The 18,853-nt window shown below is 37.0% G+C and overlaps 1 protein-coding gene across 1 annotated transcript in view; it reads right to left on the bottom strand.

Moving 5' to 3' along the window:
* The window catches only part of CDH2 (cadherin 2), a 232,339-nt gene that overhangs the window by 91,564 nt on the left and 121,922 nt on the right, over nucleotides 1–18,853 (bottom strand). The window lies entirely within an intron of this gene.

Here is an 18,853-nt window from a genome sequence, read left to right as displayed (position 1 = left end):
GAAAGCAGGGATAAAGTTCTTTTGAGCTGACGGAAATGCCGATGCAGCTTTTTATAACTGGAATACTGACGGTCAGCAAAACAGAGATTGGGTGGCTCAAATAGAGCCCTTATTACATCTGATTCACTGATCCCTTTCAAATTCTTGCCCCCAACCTTGGGCACAACACAAAACCTTCCTGAGCTCTACTGGTCCTTTTGTCTGTTTGCAAAACAAAATACAACGTAAGAATAAACTTAAAGGGGGTAAAACAGCACTTCTGTTTGGAAAAATCTTTCCCTTTTGGTTGTCTTAGATGCATTTTCTATCCAGTGTTTTCAGCTAGTAACAATCCATCACTTGTCATTTAGCAATCTGTTGAGTAAAAACATCTATAGCTGTCCCAGCTTTCTCTAAAGGAGGAACTTGGGTGAAAAGTCAATAATATATATGCTTTGCATACTCAGTAGCACTCAAAGTGCTTATAACATAATTAAGATTTGTAAGGAGTTGGTTTCATATCCTAAATTGGGTATGAATCCAAGATTAAATGTCAAAAAGAGTGTATCTGGGAGTACTTGTTAAAATACAAAATCTCATAAATAAAGAAATGCATTTTATGTAAAATGAAAGATGCTCTAAGTGCAAACCATGCCTATAAATAATTTTGCTAATGGGTAGATACAAGATTCTCAAAGAGTACTTCTTCTCCCAGATTTTTACACACCATGAAACTTTCTGAGGATTCAGATAGGCTGCCAGCACGAAGGCAGAGCTACTTTTAACAATGGATTGTCAGATGTCTTTTCTTAAACATCCCCCTTTTAACAATCAACTTTCTAGTTCACACCATATGCTAAAGTGTTTGATACAGCATAAGAATATTGTGGGAAGCAGCGAGAAAACTTACAGAAATACTTCGAGACAATGCGGAACCTTAGGATTCTGAGAGGTGAGACTGGGAAAAAGCGAGTTCCAGTAAGTTGCAGAAATAACACCGAGCAGAAGAAAGGAGGCAATGACACCTCCAAGGGAAAGCAAAGCTAACCACTACTTAAAATATGGAATTCATACAAGAAAAAAATCTGTAAATTGGATATGGGCAAACTTACAAAAACTTGGTAGACAAGTGTCAAACATTTTTGGGAGGGGGAAGTAATGTTTTGGGACAAACGACTCAACTTAAATATACAGGCTGAAATTACAAATGAAAACCTAAAGGCTAGCAAAGCTCTCAAGAGGTTATTGTTTGAACATGAACTAGAGATCTAGCCAGAGTAATGGGAATGGGAATCTCAAAAGAAAAAACACACAAAAAAAGATGATGAAGAAAGAATCCATAGGAATGGGTAGCTAATAGGATGTGGGTATAGAAAATGGTGATTGAAGGGAAGTAAGGAATCAAAAAAGGATGCCAATGTTTTGAATCTTGTTGACTTGGGAAAAGATGAATAGAAACAGGTTAAATCTCAACAAGGAAATAGTTTTATGAAAGACTGTTTTTCAGAACTGCTGATTTAATTTAGCATTAAAAATATATATGAGGGCTGGGTGCAGTGGCTCACACCTGTAGTCCCAGCAATTTGGGAGGCCAAAGCAGGCAATTACTTGAGCCCAAGAGTTCAAGGCCAGCCCGGGCAATATGGCAAAACTCCGTATCTACCAAAAATACAAAAATTAGCCAGGCATGGTGGCACACACCTGTAGTCCCAGCTACTCAGGAGGCTGAAGTGGGAGGATTGCTTTAGCCTGGGAGGTGGAGGCTACAGTGAGCTGTGATTGCATCACTGCACTCCAGCCTGGGTGACAGAGTGAGACCTTGTCTCAAAAAAAGTGTGTGTGTGTGTGTGTGTGTGTATGTGTGTGCATGAAATGTGCCTGTTCTGAGTGCTAGATATAAAGGACTCATAAACTACCCCAAAGGCCTTACTCTGCAGGAGCTTCCCCAGTCCAACTATAGGAACCAATGCATGTATTTTTTTTGTGCAGTTGAAGTCCCAGGAATCAAGTGAAATCTCTCAGGGAGAAAGTCATGTCTAATCTAACATTTTCCTGCTTACATTATCTTGTTTACTTGTCTTATTGACAGAAAACATCTGATAGCCATCTTGTATGCAGACAGCTCTTCAAAAAGGTATTTTACCAAATGTACTGATGTCAGCCTTGTTTCGTGTTTTCTCCGTATTGAATTTATTAGTTTCTTTACTCACGGATCTTTGATAATCTGTGTGTTTCCTCTGCACCACATTCTAATTTGCTACCACCGTTTTCAAATGTAAAACTCACAAAACTAAATTTTTTAAGAGCACAACTGCTGGTGCAAATTACTGTCATCACAACAACATTTGAGTACCTATTGAATGCAAAATACTTTACAGCTTCTGGAACTCCTATGAAGATTTGGCAATTTCCTGTGGGCTTAAAAATCTTTGAATGTATTAATGATAATTGAAGGATCCACATCTCATCTCTGGGATTGTACACAGGATACTGGACTTCATGTGTCTTCCTTCATACTTAGTTCCTTGTTTAATGCTCTGCCACCAGACTGGGTCTAATGTCATGCAAAGTCCCTTCATTTCTCTCCTTTCCGCACCTATTGGAAGCTAGCAAGTCCATAACCTATACTGCCTAGCCCCTTGCATGAATCCATATTTCTGACGTCTCAGGATTGTGCGGCATAGGGAAGGGCAAGGATACACGACTCACAGGACGTCCCGTGTTTGAGGTCAGGGCAGAGTGCTACACAGAACTCTGACTGGCTGGCTGCATTCCTTCCATGCTAGTTCCAGTCTTCTCTTGGACTTGGGAGACTGGTATTGATATTTCATTGATTTTGCATACATGGTCATATCTGATCCTTGGAACTCCAGGCTGAGTAGGCAGCAACTCACATTTCCATTTTATAAATGAATTAATTATGGCTCAGGGAGATTAGGCAACTTGCCCCTAGGTCCCACAACTGTCAAATAGAACAAACTGGCATTATTAGTGACCAAAGGAACTATAAATAATGATAGGTTTCTAGCTCACACTTACTTTATGGGTTGTTATAATTACCTATTTTCTGCTCTACCAGTGCCAAGTCAGGATTTCACAGTCTGTATCGTGTGTTTTTTTGTCAAGTTCTCCTTACCACTAATTTGTAAGGATACTTTTCCTCCAATTTTAAAAGTTGTAGGGTTAGGCAATTCCACACAGTTTGCAGTTCTGTGTGGTTTATAAAACAGATCTTGATATTTTACAGTGATTACTATAAACACAACAAAGCAAAGGTCGGTCAACATTTATGGCTCAAGAAAAAGAGAGTATTACACAACCAACAAATAGTTATTTCTTTTTAACTATATGCTGATGACAATGCATGCTTTAATATTGGCAACAACTGACCGGCAATGCCAAAACCAGAAACACATCTCATTTTGACTAACTGAACACAAATAAAATTTGCAAATGGTTTGTATTATGATCATATCTTAAAATGGTGCTACTGACGAATGAATAAGTATTTGTTTAGTTAGAGGCAACGACGCTTACTGAAAGTTGATTGAGCATTTGTGCACAGGGCCTCAGAGTGAATCCAAACAAGTGTGTGGCATGCTGGGGTCCTAACCACTCACTTTACAGCTAAAATACTACTCTTCATAAAGAGAACCACCCCAGATTTCTTGTATGATCAAGATAGTAATCGTACTCCTAACTTATAGCTATGAAGCACATTAAATGATGCAAAACTGCCTTCGTGTAAGCAGAAGGCCAATTATAATTCCTGACATGGCAGTACTCCAAAAACTGTATGCCAGTGGAGCGAGTTCCATCACATCAGCAAAGTAATTAAGTCACTTCCAAGTAGGTAAAATTCCATGAACAGACAATGTTAATTTTCTTAGGTCAGCATCCTGATAAAAATTGTGTTCCAACAATCTGCAGTCAACACAAAAACCTTTAGGTTTACCTCCTGTTAACAGAAATGTTCACAGCAAAATTAACCACAGGCAGCAAAAATGGCAACTGCTTGAAAAATAACAGATGCAGAGAGCAGAGCATCTACAGAAAGTAGATGCTGAAAAAACACAGTCCAGCCAAGCTTCAATGTAGAATTCTACAAATCCTTATATAGCAAATATTGCCCTACTAAGTGCAACAAAAATATTACACACAGAATACCAAATGGGTGACTCTCATCCCACCTTACTGGAGACTCACAGTGTAGTGAGAGCACAACAAATACCAAGTATTCTAGTTTATTATTCTCACATGGAAAGATCTTTGATCCACTGATTGGATGTTTATGCCAGACAGACTCCACAGATCATCTCATTTAATCCTAAGACCTCTAAAAGGTAGATGTTACTTTAGAAATAAAAAAATTCCTGAGTCATAAGGAGATAAAGTACCAGACCCAGGATGACACAGTGGTGGAACTAAGAATGTTTGAACATCACTGTGTGATTCCAAATCCTGGTATGCTTCTTCAAAAAATCACACTGGCTTTCAGTTAGTGGGGAGGGGTCCACAATGAGTACATATTGAGAGTAAAAACATAAACCATGAATTAGTAACTCTATGAAAAAAATTTATTTTCCTTAGGAGCAGCACTAGATTATAAATTTAGAAAATAATGAAATCTTTATCATTTGATACATTCTTCAATCACTTTTAATTGGCATGTTTACAAAACTGGTTTTCTGAAGTGAAAAACATTTTACTTAGAAATAAGGTATAAATGGGGGCCAGGGCTACATAAATGTTTTTGACTTTGCTGAAAATGAGCACAAAACAAACAATTCAATTATTTTCTCACTGGAATCACACACGGCATTTTATATAAAATAAAAAGAATGGATTTCTACTGAATACTTTCTACTTTAATCAAAGCCCGAAATCACACTCAAGCCTCACCAGGCAATGTGCAAAGATGAACAGTCAGCAGGCAACTGTGTTTTTAATGGATAAGTGTCCATGACAACAGGAAAAAATGCCACACCAGTGCACGCAACACTGTTAGCAGACTCAAAGAGATTAGGGTAGAATTAGCCTAGTGATTCCTTCCTTCTTTCAGACGAATCATTCTTAACAGAATTAAGAAGCAGTGCAGGCAGTATGGGCCTGCCTCAACATCGTTTTTATACCTATTCCTGAATTCGTAGAGGACTTATGTTCTACCTAAGTGCTGCCACTACTCAACATTCCTACAGTATCAATATTTTCTTGTACCTTATAAACAACTTTACAGTCTACAATAACATAAACATGTAAAAGTATACCATTACAATAAATAATTCCAATTACCTAAGAATTTTACCCTGATTTCATTTAAATATAATTTATTTATGAAAGAAAAAAATTAATGCCCAGCCCCTTAAATAGCAGTCCTTAATTTTTACTATGCCTATTGTAGACACCACTGAGAAACAGTCATATATTAAGAGGGCAATCATCACCATAAAAACAACAAATATGAAAGTTTGTAATTGGTACATCTGAAATGCCAAACTGCTAGTAAGCACTTTTCATTTACACTATGTATTTTTTCTATTTTACTAGTACATTCTAGTCTTAATTTTAATATAAATATAAGAAACTTAAAATTGTTAGTATTATTATATAACTAGAACCATTTATTTTGTTTATTCATAGACAAGTTTTTCTACTTTTAAAATACCCAATAAGATAGCACTGGAATTAGGGAAATAACGTTTTATTACTTTACTTTAGGAGCATTCCTGTTTAAAAGTTCTTTGGTAATTCCATTATCAACCTGACTCAGATGACATTTAAGGTGATCTGTCTGATGTTTAAATCCACTCTTTACAGAATGGTATTACGGTTGGTGTATATACAGTAATGGTCTTGGTATTATACTCCCAAAGTATTTACAAATCTTGAAGTTTGATAAATTCGGTTCTAATTTTCATGTTGAAAACAAGGAGACAAGTTGTCTCACTTTAACATATCTTATAAAATTATTCATTCATTCAACAAGCACTTACTGGGTACCTATTATGTTCCAGGCACTGTTAGGGGCCCTAGGGATACTGCAGTCAACAAAAGAGAAACCATAAAGATACACACACACACACACACAAGTTTATGAAAAATTAAAGCAAGATTTTTATCGATAAGAACAAGTTACTACAGGAAATTAAGGATTTAAAAGTACAATGTTAGCATTCCTTCTGTTTCAAGTCTATAAGTTTAGGATGTCCTCTTTTCCGGCAAAGAGAAATAATAATAAAAATCAGAGTAAATGCTTCTAGCTGGAAACTAGGCCTCATACAGGAATGGAAGGAATAACAAAGCTCCTTCCTACTAAGGAAAAATGATGTTGATATTTGAAAATTGAAGATATGGATCATAATAAAGACTATTTGCAAATTTTATTTGTATTCAATCAGTCAAGAAGAGATTTGCTTCTGTTACTGGCACTGCCAGTCAGTTGTTGCCCATATTAAAGCAAGAATTATCATCAGCATATAGTTAAAAAGAAATCAACTATTTGTTGGCTGTGATACATATATACACCATGGAATACTACTCAGTCATAAAACGGAACAAAATAATGGCCTTTACAGCAACTTGGATGGAGCTGGAGGCCATTATTCTAAGTGAGGTAACTCAGGAATAGAAAACTAAATATCATATGTTCTCACTTATAAGCAGGAGCTAAGCTATGAGGATACAAAGGCATAAGAATAATATTAACATAATGGACTTTGGGGACTCACGGGGAAGGGTGGGAGGCGGGTGAAGGATAAAAGGTTACACATTGGGTACAGTGTACACTGCTTGGGTGACAGGTACACCAAAATCTCAGAAATCACCACTAAAGAACTTATCCATATAACCAAAAACCACCTGTACCCTAAACATTATTGTAATAAATAAATAAATAAATAAATATAAATATATATAAACAGGTTTGATTTGATGTAGTTGATGGGGACTTATGAGCTTTAAGGACACTTAAACTAGACCCTTACTGGCTGATGGCACTGAGTTTTCTTCCATTACATCTAATTTCACTCCAAACTTTATGGTTTTTCCTCTTGAAATAAATTCCCCACCAGCACTATTCTTATTATCATCCTCTTTGAAAAGTCTCATTCTGAGTTAACAAGTAAAGATAGAAGAAAATGATTTTCTAAGGTCAAGGGTTGAACAAAAGACCTAAAGGAGCTGGAGATGTTGTGTTACAAGTGAATGATCACAGCAGACTGCTTTAGCTGTGAGTGGCCATCCTCAGGCTGGGCCACTCATCTCAGTCTCATCTTTCTCAGAATCTCGGAATTTTTTTTTTTTTTTTTTTTTTGAGACAGAGTACTGCTCTTGCTCTGTCACCCAGGCTACAGTGCAGTGGCATGATCTCAGCTCACTGCAACCTCTGCCTCCCGGGTTCAAGCAATTATCCTGCCTCAGCCTCCTGAGTAGCTGGGATTACAGGCACCCGCCACCACGGCCGGCTGATTTTTATATTTTTAGTAGAGATGGGTTTTCACCATGTTGGCCAGGCTGGTCTTTAACTCCTGATCTCAAGTGATCCACCTGCCTCAGCCTCCCAGAGTGTTAGGATTACAGGCATGCGCCACCACGCCCTGCTAGCCTCTTGGACGTTTGAACAGAGGTAAATAAGGACAAGAACCAGTTGGCAGCTGTGCTAATTTGCTGGCTGTACTTTGGAGGTGGAATTCTAGAAACTGTTCACATTGTGCCTGTTAACCCCTTACATTGTTTCTCCAAGGTTTTCCTGGTATATTCTTCCAGTAAACAATTCCTTTTGCTTAAACTGGGTTGTTACTTCCATCCAAAAGAATACTATCACACCCTTTCCCACGGATCCATTCCCCTTTTCTAATCATCTTGCTAAAAACTTTCAGTGCTTCCTACTGTCAATAAGATAAAATTAAGACTATAAATATTCCAATATTCTCTGTTATGACATTTCTATAGGCTTTCAAATCCAGGCCTATCTACTCAATGTCATGCAAAGTGCATACATAGCCTTGCTTCCCATTCTAAAACACTGCTAAAAATAATAATGGAAAACACAGTGAACATTATTTTAACAGTATGTTTGGGTTCAATGATGGGCCTGCTAATTATTAGATGTGGAAGCTTGCACATGTTTTCAAACTTCTCTAAGCCTTAGTTACTTGTCAAAAAAAAAAAAGAAGATAATATCTTGTTCCTAGAATTATATTGAAGATTTTAAAAAGATAATATATAACATTATGTGTGTGTGTGTGTGTGTAAACAGGTCCTGGCACATAGAATGTTTTCTATAAATGTGATTCATTATATTTCATTATGACTTAAATCCATTATCTCTATCCCAGAACTTCCTTGCTATTCAGAGCAATAGATCTAAGTACCTATATGAAATTTTCATGTATATAGACCTCAAATTCCAAATTCAAATAGAAAAATTAACATCCACATTCCTCTGAGCCTGGCTTCTCCTACACCGCTCACCATCTACCAGTACCTCAGCCATAAGTATGATAATCTTAATAGTTCTTCCTCATCCAACTGGTCTTCAAGCCCTCTAGACTTTACCCTTAAGGATAAAGGTTCTAGGCACACAGATTCTCTTAACCTCTTATCAGGCCTCTAGTAATAGCTTCCTAACTGAGCTAGTTTGTCCTTGTTGTACTCACCAAATTTACCCTCCCAACAGCTGATGAATAAGTCTTTGTAAAACCCAAAGCTTATCAGGTTTAAACTTATAAATAGCTCTCTATTGATTAGAAAAGAAAGACCTACTCCTTTGACTGTTACACATGTCCTTCAACAATGTGGCCACAGCCTAAAGTCAATTCTCTCATCATGGTCTTGTTAATGAACTTCATTTCCATTGTATTCAATTGCTTACAGTTTCTGGAAAACATCCAACTGTTTCAAGCTTCTGCCTTGCTCATGCTAGCCCATCTGAGTGGAACACTCTTACTTAAGCACTTCGGCCAGTGGCTACTCATCTTTCAAGGGTCATTTCCTTTATGAAGCCCCAGCAGACAAAGCCCTCCCCCACATGTGTGCTTCAACTGTACTCTTTAAATGCTTCCATCATAGCACTCAAAGCTAAATTTCACATGCTTGTTTACATATTTTCTCAAACCGAAGCTTCTTTTAGAAGCTCTGGTGCTCAGCTCAGAGCCTCGCACAAAACAGGCTCTTGAGATCTGCCCGCTGAATGAATAAAGGTAGAAAGCACAAAAAGACAATTGAGAGAACTGAATAATTAACAGTAAAGTTCAGGTTATTTTCTGGAGTCTGTAGACATTCAGCTCAGTGATTCTCACTGGACCGACAACGATACTGAATACAATAACTGTTCATCTTTATGATTTCTACTCATTAAGAAAACACTCCATCAGAGTTGCGCAGGATGCCTTATTTAAGGTAGTCAAGTATGTGATAAAGCTGACGCATCATTCCAAAAGGGACTGAGTCAAGTATTCCTTTCTATAAGATGGCGATTGTCCCTTAAATGATAATTTGAGAAACAGAAAGGCTTCACAGTCTAAATAATTTAAATACGGTGCATTACAGAGCAGCACCAGAAAAAAAAGCTATTGTTATCTAGTACTTTGTGATCTTCTCCTTTATTATTAGGAAATGTAGGCACTTCAATACATTTACACATAACTTCCTTAGTAGGTAACTAAACTTTCAGGAAAAATCTGGAGGATAAAAATATACTGGAAGAATATTTTAATGAGCTCATTAAAACAGAGAATTATTTCTTTAAAAATGTTGATAGTTATGCTATAATAAAAACTTAAGAATAAAAGCAAAGATGTGGTCAGAAACCCAAAAAGTAATAATTTTTTGGTATAAAGTGATGCTTTGGGTGGGAAAGAATATAAACAAAAGTCATAATTAAGAGAAAAATCATATATTACTGAATCAAATTAAGTTATAAGACTCAGTGCTGGGAAAAATGCTCTGCAAATTTATAGAATGCATCCTATGTAACAAGTCTTCTATGAAATTTTGTCACAGACCTGAATAAAATCTATGTAAGTTGTCAAGATTCAGCCTAGTCAATTAAATAAGTAAATGGAATCAGTGACCATTTTATAGACATTTAGATGTGCTACTTATTTTAACTTTTATAAATAGTCCTTTAAAAAATGTAGAGGACTTTCTAATGAACTTCGCTCTGAGCAAAAACATAATTTTGCTTTTCAGATTTCACCTATGTTCAATTGGAATAATGGATAAAAGTGACAGGAGCCATGACTGATAAACTGGAAGTAAATTTCTTCCTCTAAAGCAGCCTTAAGGCAGGTATGCAATATTACCTTTGTGAAATCTAGTGGAGAGTTGGAAAATAGAGATTCTATGAATTTCAAGAATTATACATTACTGGAATGTGCTGAAAACCAAATGGATGTATTTCATATGATTCCTAGAGGGATTCCTTTACACTTCAGATCTTCTACAGCTTTGTAATCTGCCAGGCTCCAGGCAGTTCACAAATTACCGTCACTTCCATAGGAAGTAGATTTTTAGCTGTAGAGAAAGAACTAAGTTACAAAAAAGCACCAAGAGATTTAAATACCTAGAAGCTTGCTAGAAGCCAAGAAGAAATGAGATACTGATTAAAATTAGATACCTATCATAGAAAGTCTTGGCCCTCAATATTCAAGGCTAAGCAAGAAAAAATATCAAAATACTCTTCATTTTACATCTGAAGATATCTTAAGGACAGAGGTTATGTTTCGCCTGTCAAGCACTCAGCCAACAGACGGCCGTACTTAACGATTTTATCCTTTTAAAACAAAGGAAGCAACCTGCCCTATAAAGCTGTGCTAGATTTCAGTTCAGTAGGTATCAGGACAGGAAAAAGCAGAGTGTTCATTTGATCTTTCAAGTTCTGATGTCGTAAGATTTGAGACTGACATAAAGAGATTGCTTCCATATAAAGAATGAAACCGGCTGGGCGCAGTGGCTCACGCCTGTAATCCCAGCACTTTGGGAGGCCGAGGTGGGTGGATCACAAGGTCAGGAGATCGAGACCATCCTGGCTAACACGGTGAAACCCCTCTCTACTAAAAATACAAAAAATTAGCCGGCATGGTGGCGGGCGCCTGTAGTCCCAGCTACTCTGGAGGCTGAGGCAGGAGAATGGCATGAACCCGGCAGGCGGAGCTTGCAGTGAGCCGAGATCACACCACTGCACTCCAGCCTGGGTGACAGAGCGAGACTCCGTCTCAAAAAAAAAAAAAAAAAAGAATTAAACCTTGGTAAGTTTGAATTGTGATATGTTTTTGCCTCTATTTAATGTTTTAATATTTAATGCTAAATATTAAAAGGGATGGGAGCTACAGTAAACTTCTTCATTACGGTTTTGCTTCATCTATCTGCTTTTCATTTGAAATTATGGGCAGAGATCTTATTAGCAGGGATCTGCTGCCATTTAATAAATACAATGTCTCAGGCACTAGAGCAGTCATTTTCTATTCCTTTGATTCTTAAAACAGTTCCTGTAATGTAAATATTATCCTCCTTTCCTGATGAGGAAATTAAGACTCACGGAGGTTAAGCAATTTATCAGATCCCACAGCTAATGGGCTGCAGTTCTAGGTTTCAAGGTAAGTTCTAGGTTTATTGTTAAGTTTGAATTGTGGTATGTTTTTACCTCCATTTAGTGTTTAATGCTAACTATTAAAACGGAGGGGAGCTACAGTAAACTTTTCCATTACAGTTTTGCTTCAACTATCTGCTTTTCATTTGAAATTATAGGCAGAGATCTTACTATATTAAATGTGTATACAGAAACAACTCCGCAAAAATGTACCTCACAAGGGCGATAAATAATGATTCTGGTTGTTATAAAGAATAACTGTATTTGATATGTATTTGATATGGGTCAAATGCTCCCAAAGCATACAAAGTGGGTACCGAGAGACTGACATTGAAGTTTTGGCATTTCTTCAGAACTACAATGCTATTCAAAATGCTACTTCCCGGCTTTCATGAAGGTGTTTTTCAATAAATCTGAAGCACCATAACCATGACACAAATTTGAATGTAAACAAAGAATGCTGATCCCCTAACTAAATGCAGCAGTGCCTTTACTTCAGAACAGGCAAACACTGCCAGCAAAAACAACAAACAAAATTTCTGTTGAAACAGAAACAGCAGAGCGTGAAATAGCAGCCTGCCATCAGACATTGGGAGTTTGATTTTCATCAATGGCAGCTGAAACAGCCCTCTCCACCCACTTCTGCTTGAAAAAAGAAAAGAAAACTGATAATACCATCTGCATGCAAGAAGGAGGACAAACCTTGTGGGTCTATTTGCTGCACTCCAGCATGAACCTGGAGCAGCCACAAACTCCTCTTTAGGCTCTATTTCATTCTGTGAACCTAACTGATACTCCCAGTTATTGTACATTTGGAGGAATACACAGTGATTTTATTTTTTAAAGATTCTGGCGGTGTCACGACATCTATTGGAAAACTTCAAGCAGAGGGCTTCTGATTGATTTGCTTGGGGTCATGTGGAGGTAAAATAAAAAGTTTTAAAAAAATAAGCACTTACAAGTGGCGAATGGCAAGTCCAACCAGCAAAGGTGAGTGCATTTCAAAAGCTTCCTCTGTGATGACTACACAAAAACGTGCTATGGGCATGTACTATGTGCACCAAAATAACTGCCGATGGTTGCTATACAGCTATTTCCAATTCATCTGTTACAATGCTAAACATGCTCCTGAAACACTACCTTCTTCGAGAGAGGAAACTTTCACACAGAGATGAAATGAACAGGACAAATACACACTGTGGTAAGTACTGAAGGGAAATTTAGACTGAATAAAGCAGATTGATAACATGGGTGGAAAACATCCTCAGCTAGACTAGATTATTAACGATACCAGAGAAGCACCAATGTGCTTTAAAATTCTTATATGTATTTGTACATCACGAATGGCATATTGATCATAAGGAAACAAAACAAATGGACTAACTCATCACTGAATAATATCTATGGCAAGGCCACACGCACATTAAGTGTCAAAAGACAACCAACCACCACAACAACAATCTCAGCCAGATCCCACGGACCTAGTCACTGCTGTTAGAAATGTTTGGTGCAATTTAACCTGTAGGCAACTAATAATTATTATGATGATAATCATTTAAATAGTTTAGATTACTGTATAGCAAATAGTCACTACCCTCTTACTGCCACTATTGGCAGAATATACTTTCCCATTTCATTGATGTTTAGTGTGGTGAAGTGTCTTGCTTTGGCCACTGGGATGTTGGTGGATGTAACATCAGTAAATGCTTGAAATGTGCCTGCCTTCCTGGAGTACGCTACCACCATGCAAAAGAACATGTTCTGCCTACCCACCAAATTAAGGATGAAGGCATGTGGAGCAGATCTAGACCAAATCTGCGGCGTGGATCTAAGCCCAGCCTGGATCAGCTGAGCCCCACTTGGCTCACAAATGCAGGACCAAGAAGAGTGATTGTTGTTTTAAGCCAGTGAGTTCCAAGGTGGTTTGTTATGCAGCATCATTGTGGCAAATGCTAACTGAGAACAGTATCAACAACACATCATCATAAATAAAGCCCATTTTTAATTAAATGGTATAGGGTAAAATTAAAATACAGACATTGCAGTATTGCTGATAGCATACAGTTATAAGCCTTAGTATTATACAATTGGACCTTCTTTTAGTTTTACCCCCTTCTGACTCTTCTACACCCACATAAGTAGCTGCTGCCATTTAATAAATACTATGTCTCAGGCACTAGAGCAGTCACTTTCTATTCATTTCATTCTTAAAACAATTCCTGTAATGTAAATATTATCCTCCTTTCCTGATGAGGAAATTAAGACTCACAGAGGTTAGGCAATTTATCAGATCCCACAGCTAATGGGCTGCAGTTCTAGGTTTCAAGAAGGTGCTTCCTTAATACTTACCATATTTCAGAGTAAGATTTTTTTCTATTTAAAAATGTTTAAAGGGGAAACCAGCAGGCTGCATAGAGGAGATATAACGCCTTTTTCACTTTTGTTGCTCTGTAGGGACTCATCTAGCACTGAAATAGCTCTCCCATTCCCACCCCCAGATGGCCCACTTGACAAGGAGAGGCCTCTGGGGATCCCTGAAAGCTCTCTTCTTGCACAGGAGAAGTACAGCCCAGAAAATTCCTAAGATAGTCATAAGTTTTAGCTTTTAAAAAGAGGATTCTTTTTAAAAAGCTTATTTCTTTTAATCTATGATCATTAAGATAATTCAATCTTGATAAGGACTACTATACAAAGGAAAAATCAGACTTTTATTTTTAAAAATATGTATTTCCTTAACCAGGCATATTCCTAACTAATCCATATTACCAACTGAAAATATTTAATTATCTCAAACAATTTTTCCTTCTCAATTCTAATCCACATGCATATTGTAAAAATAGGTAACTACGAACATTTTCCTTGAGGTAGCTTTTAGAAGATACTGATGAAGAGATTAAATCCTTCCAGGTATTATATTATTATTAATATTTCTGTTACACACACTTTTATCAGATATATTTCCTAGTACCTCAGGGTAGTCGGGATTTCTCTATTTTATAGTAGTGAAAACTAAAGTACAGCTAACATGATACTAGGCAAAAATCATTCAAAACCTGAAGATAGTGTAATATCACAAAATAGATACAATGATTAGAAGTAACAATGACCTTGGGAAAATACCAAATACATTTCAAACTAACCCCTGCATAATTAATAGGATGGTGTTATCTCTACAGTCTGTAATACTAGACTTGCAACTAAAAATGTCTGCTTGTCCTGGGAAATGCAGTGTATAAAGTAAGAGAAAGTGATTTCCATGTAAGATGACAGACTCCTTGTCAGAATCATTCTTATTTCTATCGGGAGTGCTGAACTTTTTAAAATTAAGATATTAAATGTCAAACATTTTTATTAAAGATAATAGAATCTTTTCTGTAAATTAACCTTATTCAAAATATGTCTCTTACCAACTATAGAACTGTCTTGCCCTGGAGTGTTTATGAGTAGTTTTCTAACCTATATCATACGAGGACTGCTAAGAATGCCTCTAAATCTATAGGGAAACTATATGAATCAAACTCCTGAATGTGGTAAAGTTTACTGTTATATCTTTTACTATGAAATCACTATGTAATAATGATAATTATGTCATAGCACTAATTTTTACTGGGAATGATTACAAAATACACAAAATGAGAGAAAAGTACAAAAAACTCATACCAATCATCCAGATTGGATAGCTATCAGAATTTTGCCACACATGTTTTATATATCCATTTTATTGCAGTTGCATAAGTACTTTAAAGCAAATCCCAGATCCCATTTGTATGCATTTCTACAAATGCAGACACTTTCGTAAAACAACGATGTCATTATAGCCCAAACGTAATGAATAACTGTTATGAGATATCCGACATATGAAGTTAAAGCAAGCTTTTTTACCACCGTAATATATTTTACAAAGACAATTCTTTGTATTTCCCAGCTCTAGAGTACGTTTCCTCCAAAAAATTAAGAAATGAAAAATAATTAGAAGAGTCATAATTTCAATTTTCAACTTATTCCACATGGGAAATAATTTGTGTAAGGGAAGTATAACTGAAAGAAGACATGGTATCAATATCTGTATCAAACTTATAATTAAACAGATGAAGAAAAAGAAATTATTACTTGAATTTTAGTTTATATTTAAGCCGTAGTAACAGCAAATGAAAAAAATAAATTTTAACTTCTCAGTGTCCTTTGTCATTGAAGAGCATACAGAAGAAAACTCTGAAATGAAAAGCTAATATATTTTATGGTTCACCTCTCTATAAGGTCTTATGTGTATTTGTTCGGAAACCTAGAGAAATTTCAAAGATGGCAAAGAAGTATTTGAAAATCATTAAATAGTGCTTTAACTTCAGTGTTACATGGGTACATGCATCACAAGTATCAATATTGGGGGAAATTAAAAGGAAAACGGTACTGGAAGAAATACAAACCACCGAAGGACTGGAAGTGAAAATGTAGGCCATGACAAAGTGGCCAGACATTCTCAGTTGTGCCTACCTCCTCAACATCACGAAACAGTTCATTGAAACGAGATGCCTTGTTTTATGCAGTTTAAAAATTAATCTCTCCCCCTTCAAATCACTAGAAAATTATATTCCATGGGTTATGGGCTGAATGTGTCCCCTTAAAATTCATACATTAAAATCTTAACTCCTCAGTACCTTAGAATCTGACTGTATTTGGAGATAAGTCATTTAAAGAGGTAATTAAGGTAAAATGAGGTCGCATGGGTGGGTCCTAATCCAATATGCCTGGTGTCCATATACAAAGAGGAATTTTGGACAAAGACATGCATGTGCACAGAGGGAGGACCATGTGAGGACACAGCTAGAAGGCAATCAAGGGGAGAAGAAGCCTTCAAAGAAACTAAACCTGCTGGCATCTTGATCTCAGACTTCCAGCCTTTAGAACCATGAGAAATAAATTTCTGTTGTTTAAGCCATGCAGCCTGTGGTATTGTGTTATGTCAGCCCAAGCAAGCCATTCCACCATGTAATTGTAGAGTTTGAAAATCGTCAAACTCTGCAAATTATTCACTGACTTCTTAGATAACCAGGCAAGTTAGTAAAACCTTAATTTTTTAATAAGTATTAGACATTTTTAAAGATATTTTTTAAAGATAATAAAACCTATTATGCTTAAGAAGATAACTATAATTCATTAAGATTATCAAACATCCAGTGAGTAATTTACCTGTCACATGTTAAATAAAATTTGTAGGGCCCAACAGACCAAACCAAGATGGGGTCATTCGTGCTAAATGAAAGTAATGAACTTAGGAGTACACTCATGTAACAACTCGCTGAGTTTTGGTTAGTTACAGCAGCTGAGCTTTAGCTAGTCACTGGAAGCAGTCAACTGATTCAAATAACCAATTAAGTCCTATCCCTCACTTCTGTTTTCTTTCTGTAAATACTGTCTGAACAGACAGCAGCCCCAGAGTTCGTTCTGGTTCTGAGGGCTGCCCGTTTCAAGAATCATAAATATAAACTAATTAACATCTTTATACTAAATTTGTTTTTTAAGACTACTGGTCTTTTGTCTTTTAAGACTATTGGTGCCCAGTGTGGCAGGGGAAGGACATTGATGGTGAATCCAAACATCCCTTGAGGAATGCAGGAGAGGTACCACTGAATCTTTTTTGAAGTCCTCTATCTTTCTTATGGCTCCTGAGAATTTTAAGTTCCTCTTGGGTTGGACTCTGCTCTTTTTGCATCGAGCCCCTAACCTTTTAGGTTTCCGAATCCAGGGTTAGTTTATGCCATGGGAGGCTGCATAACCTGGGGCCAGGTACCAAGGGTGAGTCTGTGCTGTGAGAGAGCACACAAACTTTGAAAGTCTTGACAAAAACAGGACTGGATCCTGTAGGGAGGAGTCAGGTGTCTGAGTCAGATTAAAAGTGGACTGGCTTCCATAGATAGGTAAGGCTACTAGAATACATGGAATCCTGGGATCATCTGGATCCAAGGAGTCTGGAACTCCTCCATCTGGAACTCCAGCCAATTTCATGCATAAGAACCATGGACTCAGAAGCTGTGCCCTTTTTTTTTTTTTTTAAGCAAAATAGGTAAACCTTACCAAAAATAGGCTGCCCACAGTGAAGTTCTAACCTAGATAAAATTGTTCACTTGTAGGGCTCATTAGGAAAGAAAAGATCAGAACCCCGCAGGAGCAATGACATGCCTTTTTTGTTTGGAACACAGTGGTTAAAAGATTGAACAAATCAAAAATTGCCTCCTTACGAAAGGCAAACAGGGGCATGTCTTGACAGCTACAACACTTACAGAAATCAAAAGAACTTCCTTGCACACATTTTAAACCAAAACCATGATGTCCCAAACTAAAAAACTCTGTGCCCAAGATGTCTGCCTTTATTGTAAACAGCCAGGCCATTAGAAAGGATATCGTCCACTTTTACACCAGCCACTTGATGAATGTATTCTCTATGACCTGGACTGTTTCCCTACCAAAGGAAGCCCCAAAAGACTTTACTCCCAGGATAATAATCATCAAATTAGCCCTCTGTTTGTTTCTTCCTGTTTGATCCTGTAACACGGGAAACTTTCAGCTGACTGAAATCCCTCCTCTCAAACCTTTGTTGCCACTTCTTTCTTGTCATAATCTTTGCTATACTCCTAAATGTTTTCTTGATCAAGAAAATGCATTTATGGCATAAGGATTATTTTCAGCTGGTTATTTCAAGACGCTTCTGTAAGAAAAACTTATATCTATAAAGAAAATCTCAATTTGTAAGTGTGTCTCCCTCTCTATACTGAGAAGACAGAAAGAGCTAAGTCACTAGAAACTTTTACAATGGAGAAGCCAAACACTTAAATTTATATAACATGCCTCACCTAGGACCATTTTATTTACTGGACTCACAGTTCCACTTGGCTGAGGAGGCCTCAAAATCATAGTAAAAGGCAAAAGACATGTCTTAAATGGGGGTAGACAAGAATGACAGCCAAGCAAAAGGGGTTTCCCCTTATAAAACCATCAGATCTCACAAGACTTACTACCATGAGAACAGTGTGGGGGAAACTGCCTCCGTAATTCACTTATCTCCCACCAGGTCCCTCCTACAACATGCGGGAATTATGGGAGCTACAATTCAAGAGGAGATTTGGGTGGGGACATAGCCAATCCATATCACTAGGCTTATTATGCCTTTGTCTCAGAAAATAATGATATTTAGGCTTGAAATTTATCTACAGTGAGCAACCTAGCTAACAACTGCTTAGGGCAATGAAACAGGTAATTGAAAGAGTGATAGTGTAAAGGGTGAAGAGT

The sequence above is a fragment of the Nomascus leucogenys genome, chromosome 4, assembly GCF_006542625.1.
Source record: "Nomascus leucogenys isolate Asia chromosome 4, Asia_NLE_v1, whole genome shotgun sequence".
Classification (NCBI taxonomy): Eukaryota; Metazoa; Chordata; class Mammalia; order Primates; family Hylobatidae; genus Nomascus; species Nomascus leucogenys.
Note: the sequence above shows the minus strand (reverse complement) of the source record. Positions and strands in the feature narration are given on the sequence as shown.